The sequence below is a fragment of the Caloenas nicobarica genome, chromosome 3 (genome assembly GCF_036013445.1).
Source record: "Caloenas nicobarica isolate bCalNic1 chromosome 3, bCalNic1.hap1, whole genome shotgun sequence".
NCBI classification, from domain to species: Eukaryota; Metazoa; Chordata; class Aves; order Columbiformes; family Columbidae; genus Caloenas; species Caloenas nicobarica.
The window spans coordinates 115,602,264-115,615,426 of record NC_088247.1 but is presented as its reverse complement, the minus strand read 5'-3'; the positions used below and the strand labels follow the sequence as shown (position 1 = coordinate 115,615,426).

Genomic DNA, 13,163 nt, shown 5'->3' with positions numbered 1-13,163 from the left:
CCTCCAAAAGCGACAGCCGGGCCGCAGCGCCTCCTGTGAGACGTTGCAGGCCACAGTGGCACCTTTGGGAGGTTTGGAGGTTTTCTGGAGGTATTAGCACTGAAGGCTGTTTCAAATCAGCAGGTGGATCCGAGCTCCTTATTGTCCCAGCGAGACTGGGATTGTGGCTGCGCAGGGCCCGTCCAGCCTGCGCCCTTCAGGGATTGTTTGCCTGGAAAACAAACTTTCTACTATTTTAACAGAACCAAAAATTTATGGTAATAACAGCATGAGCTAGAAAATCTATTCCCCAGGTGTTTTTTCGTGAAATCTAGTTTACCTTTATTCGTAGTTTACTAACTCAGAGACAGTGTTGCATTCGGTACATGCAGTTGATGTTGCTGCTGTTGTGGCTTTTTTTTTTTTAACTTTTGCATCAAAACACGGGTTTCTTTTAAGGCTGACAGCCACTCCATGACTATCCTATTCTCAAAGGCAATTTTGGCCGTCTCCTGCAGCATTTAGACCCCATGCGTTGGTCAGCACGAGGAGCCGATGTCCGGGGCAAGGCAAGCACCCGAAAACCGTCTCTGCTAATCGGTTGTCCTGCGGTTGCACTTTTTGCTGGTATCAGAACACAGCAAGGCCCAGCTCCATTAAGTTTAGAGAGAGTTTGATTTCTTTAAGGCCTTTGGAAGCCACCAGGTAGTTGCAATTTCTGTATGGAGTTTGAATATTTACATTCCCTTGTTTACTTTTTTGGCAAAACCAGAGACGGACAAACTAGAAGGTGTCAAACTTCATCCGTTCTTGAGAGGGGTTTTAATAGTTTTTTGAACGCTGCTTAATGTATTTGGTATTTACATGTTTGAAATGTTATATACATGCTGTATTTATTTAACTAATTAAAAAAAATCCTAGATTGATTTTCTTTGACAACGGGGGAAAAGACTTTTTTCTCTCTTATCACTTAATTTCCGTTCTTTTCCTGAGGAGAGTGAAAACTAGTAAGAAATTGACTTCAAGTTAAGGTACAATTGTCTGTATTGATAGCCCTAGCAGAGTGAGCTGTGCCCTAATCAGCACCGTATATACAATTGTGTTGCATAGACAATATATATACGGCATGTTGTATGCGTGCCTGTATGGATACATATGTGTACTGCACAAATACAGGTAAGCCTGGTGTTGTTACAGTGTGTCTGTGTGTCCTTGTGTGGGGTAGAACATGGCTATCTATGGTGGCTATGGTAATGCACAAGGCATTTTGAGATCCTGCTAATATCCTGTAGACTTTTTTTTAACTGAGATTCTTTTAAGGTTTTAGCAGCATTTTAAAAAAAAGTCTTGTATTTGGTATTTCTTGTGCCCAGCTTGGTTGTATTAGTTAACGGATTCCAACATTATGTTGCTGTGCCATGTTGCTAAGCCTTAATGTATTTCTGTGGGATATTCATAAAAGATGTATGTGGTATGCATTCAGCTATCTTTAAGTTTTATTCCAAGGCTGGTGTAGTGCTTATGGTACCAGTTAGAAATTACAGTAAATGTTCCTAGAGAATTCCAAAGGGCATGTGAGAAATAATTAAATTTTACCAGGTCACAGCTGCTTTAGAGCACTAAAAGGTCTTTACTGTGCCGTTGCAAGCAGATTTTTTGACTGCATTCTTTTATGTAAACTCCTTAAATATACTCCTTAAGAACATAGGCAGCCTTTAAAATACCTTCCACAAAAAAACCCTGTTGTATGTGGAGAGCTTGGCCATGTTCTCCATCTTCTTAAACAGAAATACAGAATTTCAAGGCCTCTTGAATTCCAGGAGAATGGAGGAACTCTGTTAATATTGACGGAGTTACTCATATGCGAGGAATAAAAATATGAATATGTAACACAGATGTATCAAACCCTAGGAATATAATGAGATATTTTAATTGAATTTCTAAGTTAAAATAGTCTTTTACCTGTATTTTGTTTATAAAATTAATTAACGCTCATGACATGGAGATTAAAGTTCTCGTCAGACCCACAGGGAAATCACCTTTCGAAGACATGTCAGTCTTGTTAACACGTAATGGGCTGAGTTTAAAGGGTGGCAGATGGGAAATGCAGAATACTTACATTATATAATGTGTTTCAAAGAGTTTTAATGCAAGTTTATAGCACACACTTGTAAGGTGCTATTAGGTCAATGTGATAATGATGACGCTTGTTGGTTTTGTTTTTTTTTTTTTTCCTGAGCAGTCTGATGGGATGATAAGAATCAAAGTTCTGGGAACTCCCTTGGCCAAAGGTTGACCTGAATGACTCTCCTATGACTTGACAGGCGTTTGGGTTCTGCTTTGTCCTGCTGTAAATCTGGCTCCAGTCATAAGTGTTTCTGGGCAGGACATTTATGAAATGTTAAGAAACCAAACACATTGACCGGGAAGGAAAATTGAATCTGAGATCAGTCATCCTTGGTGCAGAGGAGAGAGAGCTGTCTTCAAGCATCGAAGCTGAGCTGTTGCTTCTTTGAGGACAGATTTCTTTTAGATAAAGTTGAGAGTAATAGTCTGATATTCAATGAAATGCCCTGAAATGAACGTTAGTGGTTTTTAGCCTTAGGCTTTTATCAGGTTATATTGATTTTTCAAAGCAGGCTGTACCCAATCCAGGCTAGGCATTGGTTGATTTGTAGAGACATCTAAGAAAAAAAGGTACTGTAATATATGAACTTCTGTATGATTCATGTCCTATAAGCTTTTCTGTTATTGGCTAAGTACAGTTTCTCAGCAAACATGTATTGTAGTTTGTATTAGAATTTAATCTTTAAACGATCTGAACCATTTCAAAATTAGAATCCAATTTTGGATACATTCCTTCAAAAAGAAATGCCTGTCAAATTCAGCTTTCAGCATTGTGTGTGTACATAGAGTACCTTGTCAAAGTTGGTGCTCTGTATCAAATGCAACAAAAATGAGAATGTAATCGTGCAGGGCAGTCCATGGTAGAGCTAAAAAGCTATGAAGAGCGTAAAGCTAAATATTTCTTTAAAATTAGGTGGGCTCAAGAGTGCTTCTTTTTTCTTTTTCTTTTTTTTTTTTTTTTTTTTACCTGACAGAGGAATGTTTGAGAGATAACAGTTTTAATTGTGATTATTCTTTTGTCTGTCTGTAAAGGCCAGGAGATTAGACCATGGCACCTGAGCTTTCTGCCATTCCTCACCTCCTCTCCCTGTTCTTTCCAGCTCTCCTAAACAGCCCCAGGGAAAAGCCCTGTCAATTCAGAAACACCCCTGATGCAACCACATCTCTATTTTTCCTACAGCAAATAAACACTTTTGCTTATCAGATCATGTGCTATTGATAGCAAAATTAAGTAACTTAATGGGGTACTTGAAATTGCGAAGCCCATGAGTAAGACGTGGGCTTTTCTTTTTTTTTTTTTTTTTAATTTACAGAACATAGAGAAATGGAGGAAGAAAACTGATTGCCTAAAGTCCATGCAAAGTTTGCTCCTAATGCTTAAGGCTCATTGCTTTTTTTGTATTTAGAAGGTGATTTCCTTTGTTACGTGTCAAACCATGAAGCCATGAGGACAAAATCTTTAGGAGAAACAGTGCTAACTCCTTCATAGCTATGAAGAATATGGAGGATGTGCTTGCAAACTTGACAAAGTAAGCGGTGCTATCAGAACAGAACAGACTTTCCATACGCTTGACGTGGCTTTACAGTGTATTAAAGAAAGGAAAAATAGTGTTCCCCCAAAACAACCTTGAAAACTCTGAGATTGTTAATAATGTCTAGTATGTGCGAGGAAGAATCCCGTAGAGGACAAAACTACTGTTCTTCCCTGAGGGTATTTCTTACATTTGCAAGTTCAGGTTTTTATGGGTGCAGCCTATACTGAGCCGAACAAAGCGGTAAATGAATTTTTATGCCTGCCTCTATTTAAAGGGTCCCAGTAATAGAGAAAATCTTTTATATATACATATACACAAGCGTATTAAACATCCTGAAATGGCAGGAAAAAATCTGGTGCAACTTTGGTCTTGGACTCTTTTTCTTGGAGCTTTTCTTGCCGCTTATGTGACAGCTGCTCAAAGCTGGCCGTCAAGAATAGAGAGATGCCAGGTAGCGGTGATCTGGGGCTTGGGATGGATGACTCCTGTCCGTGTTCCTGTCCTGCCTGTTGGTGTTTGTGAACTCTTTGCTGCTCCTCCTGCTGTTGACTGTTTAGATACTAAGCAGACATCCGTTTGGTGAAAATTCATGTTTCTTGTTGCATTCCTTGTGTCTAGCAGGTGTATATCCACTTGAAGACTAAATCTGCTTTCTCCATTACTCGAGGAATTGGACGGTTTTCAGGAGACTTTTTGGATGAAAAAAAAAAAGTGTCCTGGAAGTTAAATAACAAAATATGAAAAAGTTATTGTAAGTGCACTTAGATTGCAAGTTATCTTGAAGTGTTTGTTACCTAGATGTGAAGATTGTTTGAGCGTGATTTCACTAAGCAAAATTAAGACCAATTCTCACGTTAAACGTCTTAACTCAAAATGAGAGTCTCTCAGACAAAGAAATGTTTTCACAGAGAAGTTAATGTTCCCCTTGGTGATGGATTTTATGGTGGAATTTTGCCTTTTCTGAGGTAGAAGTTTAAACAACGCATGTAGCTAAACGAACAGTTATATTTCCATATGCGGTTTTCATAAATCTCAGTTCTTCATAGCTGAATACCGAAAGCTTGAAAGTCACATTCTTTCTCGCGAGTTTCTTTTCAGGCCACCGACCCTCAGAGTGGTTCCAAAGAATATTTATTGATATGGTGGTAGGTGCTTTATATATATATATATGTGTGTGTATATATATATATATATATGTATGTATATATTCTCCTGCTCCTTCCTCTTTGTTTTATTTTACTGCCTGCTAGCTCCAGAGTTTTTGCCGCCCCTCTCTTTCTCCTCACCGTTGTCAGCCTCTCTCTGCCAGGCTTTCTGCATCCGCCCTGCCTCTTACCCACCTCCTCTCCTCCTCCTGCCGTGCCCAATAGCTGCTCTTCTGCACATCCAGCCCACACAGGAGCATTTACATTCCAGCTCTTTGTGCATTGATCTTCTGCCACGAGAAGCTGCTGCTTCTGAACTCTCTTCTCTCCATTGTTTTATTTCTCCTTTGGCCCCCTTTTACATGCTAAAGAGTTTTTTATTTTCTTTCCTTCTTCTATTAGTCCCAGATCAGGTGAGCAGTTTCACAAAGCCCTAAGCTTGTAAAATTAGTGGCCAGGGTCTGTGCAGATCTATAATGTATTAATTACCCAATTTGAGTATTTAGCATTCTTTGAAAACTTAAAGCAGTTGCATTTATGTAGTGTTGGTGAAGGCTTTAGGTGGTGATCTGCTATCTCTAAAAAAATGTACAGCCCCCACTTTCCATGCAAATCAAGCCATTAACATGCTGTTTTGACCAAATGCGCCACCCTAGTTGTTTGCGTTGTTCGTGTCTAGTCTGTGTTAAGGTCTAGCAATAAGCTGGAGTCTGCGCCTTTGCTGATTTGCTTGTGTAATACCTGGTTTGAAATTACGAAAGGCTAGGTGCCAGTGTTGAATATATGAATAACTCAAAAGCATTTATTCTCAGGAAGGACTAGGCTTACATTGTCTGAACAGATTTGTTTAGTCGTAAGTAGGGGTGATTATTCCATCTTTGTCTATTCTGCAAGAGAGGGCGTTTCAGAAATGGCTTTGCACAACAGCAGTTAATGCCGTTGGCAGAAAGTTACAAGTTGATACAGTGATTAAAATTAAGTTAACAGGAATTTTGAAATTTCTCTGGCCATGAAGAGCGTAGTTACATTTGGTGAGATTCTGACTCAGAAAGAGGGTATATATGCAGAAACTGTATCTCAGTTGAGAAGACAAGCTGCTCTTGTAGGAGAATCAACTCCACCAGCACCATCTGTGTGAATCAGTGTGGAAGCTGGCTTGTCTGCAGCCTCTGCTGGCTGAATGTGCTGTGGAAAGCTCCTTGAATCTAAACAGAAAAAAAAAAAGTAGTTGTAAGGCATATGTATATTCTTTCCCATTTGCTTTTCCTAGTTACACGTTATTAACCCTGATTTTAGTTTTTACCAGTGAAACTTTCTCTAGAATTTACCTGGAATGTAAAGGACATCTCATTTCTAAAGCGTTGGCGTGCTCAGCGGAGGCAGACTGTTTCCTTTGAGTCTCAGAAGCACATTCCTGTTGGAGGGTTTCCCGGGTATTCCTAGAGCAATCCCTCTTCAGTTTTCGCCCGTGTCCCAGTTGCAACACGCGGAGGGAATGCCTGGGAGCACTGGTGGGTGCAGAGAAGCTGACCCTGCCAGGTGTCTGCCCAGAGCTTGCTGGTAAAGCAGGGAAGTGACGAGAAGGCCTGAGACTCAGCAATGACTTTGAGCAGGCGATGGGCACGTGTTGGTTGGTTGGCTGATATGCATTGCTGCTGCTGAGGATGAAGTTCCCCGAAGTGGTAAGAGATTCCAGTTTCATGGGGAACAGGATCTGAAAGTCATTTCAAGCTTAGCATGTGCAGCACTGTTCCACAGTTTTTCTTCGTTAATCCATCTTTAATCTCCTCCCTCAAAGTTTTTGTTCTTTGGCCTTTTGTGAACATGCGCTAATTGCTGCTGCCAGTCCCAAGGTCTTGGGGGAAATATTGGGAATCCTGAAGAGATGCAACCTGTAGAAACCCATAAGAGACCTTCAGCTCTGTGACTCAGGGAAGCAGAGGCATTCTGGCTGAGCTCAGGATGGATGTGGCTGTGCGTGATGTGCAGCATGTAGGTGAGACGTCTTGTCTGACAAGGTGACAGCAGTGGCTTTGTTACTGAAGAACAGAGTCTGTCTGAATTTGGATGGTTCCAAGAAATAGGAGATTGCAGAAGGCAGGATGGAGATTTTGAGGTATGGCAGCTGTGCATTTGCTGAACAGTTTCATCAAGATCTTGCATTTTATCTGAGTCCCTTGGTTTTCCTCTCACCTTGAAACAAAAACCAAACAACTCCTACCTTTCACATGCATAGTAGAACATGTTTTTGTCTCCCCTAAAAGTGGTCCACATTATAGTAGCTTTGTATCAGATTCTTTGGTGCGGAAAAAGATTTTCAAAGCTGCTTAACAGTCACTCTTCCACTTACTCCTCCACTCTGAAACCCACAACTCTCCACTGAAACCTTGTGGCATCGATGCCAGAGGCTTCATCTTCATTCCCTTTGGAGAGCAGTTGGAGAGAAGGTCAAAGGTAGGCCCAGGTCTGCCAACCCAACAGGTAAAGTGAAAGGCCTGTAGTACAGTCGTTACAGTATAAGTGATGCCATGGAATAGAGAGATCAGTGAGTTATATATGCTCTTAGGTGGTCTGGCTTTTCATTTCTTTGCTTAGTACTCTAGACAGGTTATAAAACCAGAATATAAATCAATTTCTAATTTTCAGGTATTAGGACAAAACTTCTATGAAAGGAAAAACTACTTGATGATGTGACAGGGCTAGCTAGACCTGTGATCTGTATCAAATATGGTACATCCATGGTCCTAATTAGAGCATTAATTTATCTGTTTCTAGATAAGCAGGCTTTCAGATACAGTAACGCGTGTGAGAAATAGTTAATTTCCCCTTATTGATGAAAAAAATAATCTTCATTTGAATGAGAGAAGCAGACCAGGTCCCCTGATTAAAACTGGAGTAATTCTTGACCTTAACAATGATCCTCTGAAATCATGCCTTTCTAAAACCACTAGCGGTGCCTGAACTAGCACGTTATTTGTAGTTGTTCACCTGATACGTCTCTCAGTATGTCTTTCGATAGATTGAAAAACATACAAGACGCTTGTTAGAATAGCAATGTAGTTTTATACATAAAACTTCAAACATTTTATAAATAAAATGACCAGAGTATCTCCTGAGGTACAAAGTATGATTATTAGAAGTAATGCTTGAAACATTTGCTTTTGTAGTTTTAAAGTGCTAAAACCAGAGGTTTGCCTTGCAAATGCCAGCAGATGCAACACCCAGACTCCAAGAGAAGCTCAGGAAGAGCTGTTAGCAGCTGCACTGGGAAATTACCTTCATATTTAAATATGAGTACATCTAAAAATAACCCCAATGAGAAATGAAAACTCTATTTGTTGTTAGCTTGCCTAGCATTTGTCTTTATTTCTATTTTATGTTATTTTGCATTATCATTCGTGGATATAACAAAGCCTATTTCATTTCTTCTTGATCATTTTTCCCAGGGGATGTAGAGAGGCTCTGATTGCAATTGTAAATTCTTTAGCGAACAAGTCACGATTGCTGTGGATTGTTCAACCACAAGCATTTCAGGCCTGTGCTGGGTCAGCTCTGTACTCTGCGCACACAGTGGAGCCTAAAACCATATAACAGGAGGATTCAGGTTATTGAGTTCAGTTCCCTGATACTCCAGTCAAGAGCATCTAAAAATGGGTTTAACAATACAGCTGGGCTGTTATAATGGCCGGCTGCTACCACAGAGGGCAGCCCCGTCTCCTTTGCATCAGTGCTTGTGTTTGGCCAGTCCTTTCAGTAGCTCAGCTGCCAGAAAATCACACTTCTCCCCGAAATGAAATATGTTCTGCCAGTGCTGCTTTTCCATCCAACTCACGATGGAGCCAGACAAGTGCTGGTGCCTGCGCCACTGCAAAAAGGGAGCAGGACCGTCCTCTTCCACTGAAACTTGCTGGTTAGGTCAGGCTTACTCCACTATAGACCTGGCTTTTGTGTTCGGCTTTAACAGTACTGCAGGAATGCTTTGCACAGAGATGAAAAGTCAAGCTTTAAGCCTCGAGAGGAGCTCAGCTTAGCATCCACAGATTTAGCGGAAAATCAGTGTATGTGTGCGCGTGGAACAGTTTCAAGTAGAACACATCAGCTGGAAGAGCAGATGATCCAGCTCTGAATGACAGCCGGTGACAGCGCACGTCACAAATTGCTGCTGGCTCAGTTTCACTTATTTGTTTATTTACTTCAGTGCTCTGTGCTGCCTGCAAAACAACTGCAAAGCCCGGCTGCCTGCGAGTTAGCTGCGGTCTTCCACCCACCATCGCCGCTCAAAGCCGACTTCAATGCCGCGTCTGTGAACTTCTGCCTTGGAGCTCTCGTATAAACTTGTTCTTAGTAAACGCGCGAGTTTGGCGTATGCAGCTATCAACTTTCTTATTGTTTATGTCGCCTGTCGTCTTACTGCAAAAACAGTTTTCTTCTTTGTTTTTTAATTTCTGAAATGAAAAAGTACTTGTTTCTTTCTGTGACCTCCAGCACTAAATCTGCTGTATTTTTAAAGGTGATAAATGCCGTAACATACTGGGGCTGTTACAGTGGAATTACTTTGTTGTTTTCCCAGTGGTTTTAAGGATTTTAATATATTGGCAAAATGCCTCATGGAAGGGATCGTGGTATTGGCATGGAAACTGGCAGCTTCGTCAAATTGTGTGGCAGCTGTTCATTTTGTCATGACTAGCAACCCTTTGCTCTCTTGCAATGTGGTGCTTGTGTTGCTTCAGATTTCAAGTACAAACAGTCTCATGTAAGTACTGATGAAATGTGCAGCATTTGTTCCGGTGGTCACCTGTGCAGTGGGGTTGCTGCTTGGTAGCTACTGAGGACAGTACAGTCCAGTAATCCTGTGTAGCCAACTATGAAATCCAAGCCCCTTCTCATCTGAGGGTGTTGGGGGCTCTTTTCCCTCTTAGAGATGAAGAGAAGTTATTAACGTGGACCATTAGTTGCTTTTGGAGTGGCTGCTGGAAAAACATGACCGTAACTATTGTAAACCCAGGAGCGCTCTGGAGAAACGCAGGGAACTGGCAGTTCGTCCTTTGCCATGAGATCCCACCCTGCAGAAGACTGTATACCGGAGATATTAATGTATGCTGGGCCAGAGAGCTGGGTGGATATGGGACGTTTTTGCGTTCTCATTTCGGCCAGCAAACATGTTGCTGTGTTGTATTTGCGGTGAAAAGCAGAGGCAGATGAGAGCGAAGGCAGCCGTGGCAGCCAAACCATAAGTCATTTACAAGGATAATGATGAGGCATCGCAGTAACAGGCACTGACCTGTTGCTGGCCTGTGAAGGATTGCACCTTTTCTCTTTGAAGCTACGCGAGTTTAATAGCTTTTACCTGAAAACTCTTTAATTCTGTTGGATATCCTTATGGTACCGTAGGTAGTTCTGCGTATATTTTTTATTTCGTCTCATGGCAGGAGTAGATTGCCTGGATTATAGGCATCTTTTTGAAATCGCTAATTAAAGTTCCTTTAAAGTTTGTGGATTTGCAGACTGACCTAAGTCTTTCGGGGATTATTTCAAAAGTGGGTGTTGTAAATTTTGCAGGCATTAGTCTGTTTTTTAGGAAACAGACGTTACTTGGTATCTTCAAATCATCTGACTTTTTCTGGGCTGAGGAGAACACTGCAGACCGAGCGGACTTTGAAAACCCGTGCTGTCCACTAGCGTGTCCCGTTGCCTGCCGGCTCCTTTACCTCTTTCTGGATGGCTTAGTCACCCGCGTAGTTAGTGGTGTGTCTCCTTTAATGTAGGTACTTGAGGCCTGTGTTTTGGATCTGTTATTTGAAATGGAGTTAATAGAACATGCCTTTTAAAATTTTAAACCAATTACTTTGTAATAGTGTATTGCAGTGATCTGCAGCACAGGAAACAAATTGGTAGGAGAGCAGTACCGGGGTAAATAATCTGCTAGAATAAGGGAAAAAACATTTAGAAGAATAAAAGAAATATTTTATAGCTTCCAGAACTATTTTTATCATCAAGTGTGATTACTTTCCTCTCTGTCTGTGCTCTGCACATGTGTGCATGTGCTTATTTTCCTTATATTTCAAGTGTTTCTGATCAGTGCAGCTAGTTTCAGGCAAAAATATTTTTAGGAAAATATCAATCCTGGAAATGGCAGCTATTGAAAGATGAGAAGTGACTGAAAACAAAATCTTGCAAAAGAATTTCTAATGTAATTGTAACATAATTTGCTGCTGCTCTTGCTCTGCTGTGGCATGATTAAGTACTGAATTTGAATCAGCTTTTAAAAGAAAATGCTTAGTTTCATTCCACAGCACAATTGGCAACTAAATAAAAGTTCAGACTGGTTTTTTTTTTTCCCAGCCCTCTTTTCACAGAGAAAGAAAAATGTACATAGAGTCTTTTGTATTTTGCAGAGAGGAAGTGTAGCACAATAGGCTGTTGGAGGAAAGCAATTCCGATAATCAGTTTTCTGTACTACTTATTTCAACTGGTCAGGACTGGGTTTTAATTAAATTTTAGGGATAAAGGACAATAGTGTGTGCTAAGGATGGCGAGTCAGCTTAAACTTAGAATTTCCTGGCTTTTATCCATTTCTGTGCCAACTCAGTAGTACTTCAATGTATGACTTCACATCGCATTCACTTGTATAGAAAGTAATAACTGTTGAGGTTTTAGGAGTTTCTCAAAGTCTCTTTTGACTTCCAGGGTAGATATTTGTTCTTGGGGGGGTAACAGGAGTGTGGCACCTGGTAACGCCCCCCTTCTGTGCCAAACTTCAGCGCTGCGTGTTTGTACAGTAAGTTGGAAAGCTCGTTCGTTTGTTGTTATTCTAAAAATAAACTTTAAAATACAGTGATTTCAAAAGCGTAATTTATGAAGAGCCAATGCTTTTTGACTCTCAAATGTTTTGTGTCAGGTTCAGAGGAGATGAAAGCAGCTTGGTGTGCCATTATGACATTTAGCGTGACCTTCTGTATAATGGAGCCCAAATAACCTCTCAACATTTTTTTTTTTTAGTATCAGAGCTGTCACAGGCACAACTTCACAAAGCATCTGATCTTCCAAGGTGAAATGAAGAATCTACTGCATATCTTAAATATTAACTGTTGCATGATTGCCCTCCAGACTGCCCTGGCTATTAAAATCTGTTCTCTCTAGTTTGTGATTTGTCTGGCTTCAGTGGCTTCGGACATTCTTTGCAAGATGAGTAATCTACTTGATAAGAGTTCGCACACATTCTGGGTTTTAATGGCTGCAGGTAAATCACTCTTAACTTGCTGTTGGACACGTATCTTGATTACATTCCTCCGCTTGCCCCCACTGAAGCAAATTTTCTAGGTTTTTAATTCCTTCTCATAGGGCTGTTCTAGTGCTTCTCTAGAGCCATTAACATTTTTTCCCAGGGTGGATGCAGTTGCAGCAGCGATAGGTTCAGATTGTGCTCTGCCAACAGACCATTGGAATTCTTCGCTGATAACATCCCCACTTTTGCATAATTTTTGCCATGCTTTCTTGTCAGGCTGGTAGCCTACAGAACTTTTGAAACCAGTTTTGTAGAGTTCCGTTTCTCAGACACAGCTAGAGTACTAAAAAAATGAAAAGCAGCAAGGGCTGTCTTAGGAGGTGCATGGAATTTTGCTCTTGTGTTCTTGAATAGTCACCAGAATATCTTAGAAGCTTGAGCTGGTATCCCTGCGTGTTCATTCATGAACGAGCACCACTGTTTCAGCATCTACTTCGTGGAGTGTGGTATTTATTAGATAATTTAATAAAATATACTAATTGTGGAAAACCCGAAAACACAATATTGATACGCATTTAATTTACTCGCGGTGAAAGAGGACACTGCTTCACAAACTTTCCTTTTATACTTTCGTGGGTTATACACGCAGCTGAACTGGCATGTTATGTACGTGCTGTACATATGCATTACAGTAGTTTTTCAGCAATGATATAAGAAATTAAAAAATATCCAACAGCACAATAAATCAGTAGACAACATAGAAATTTTGTATCTATCTGCTTTTTAGGTGGTATTATATGTTACATATACATACACGGTATGGGGTGGGATACCTAAAATTTGAAAAACTTTAGGTTTAAAAAAATATTATCACAGATCAGTCAATTTGAATCCAGAATTAATTTCATTGACTAAATTGTAAACCACTTGAAAATGGAGGAGGCTATGGATTTTGCTGACACATCCTTAAAGTGAACACTGCTAGCTTCACCGTACACAATTGTATAAACAATGTTAATAAGCCTAATTATTAAGACTGTAAATATTTGGATTGGTATTTGAGGTAGCATTTTGTCAGGGCACGTTCCTGTTCTGTATTTATTCTAAGTCTAAGGCATCTGCTGCTTTTACACAGATGTTCAAAATCAGTAT

The 13,163-nt window shown here is 40.4% G+C and overlaps 1 protein-coding gene across 5 annotated transcripts in view; it reads left to right on the top strand.

Annotated features, from left to right (window-relative positions):
• MACROD2 (mono-ADP ribosylhydrolase 2) overlaps positions 1-13,163 on the top strand; it is an 857,870-nt gene that overhangs the window by 110,321 nt on the left and 734,386 nt on the right. The gene's annotated exons all lie outside the window — the stretch shown is intronic.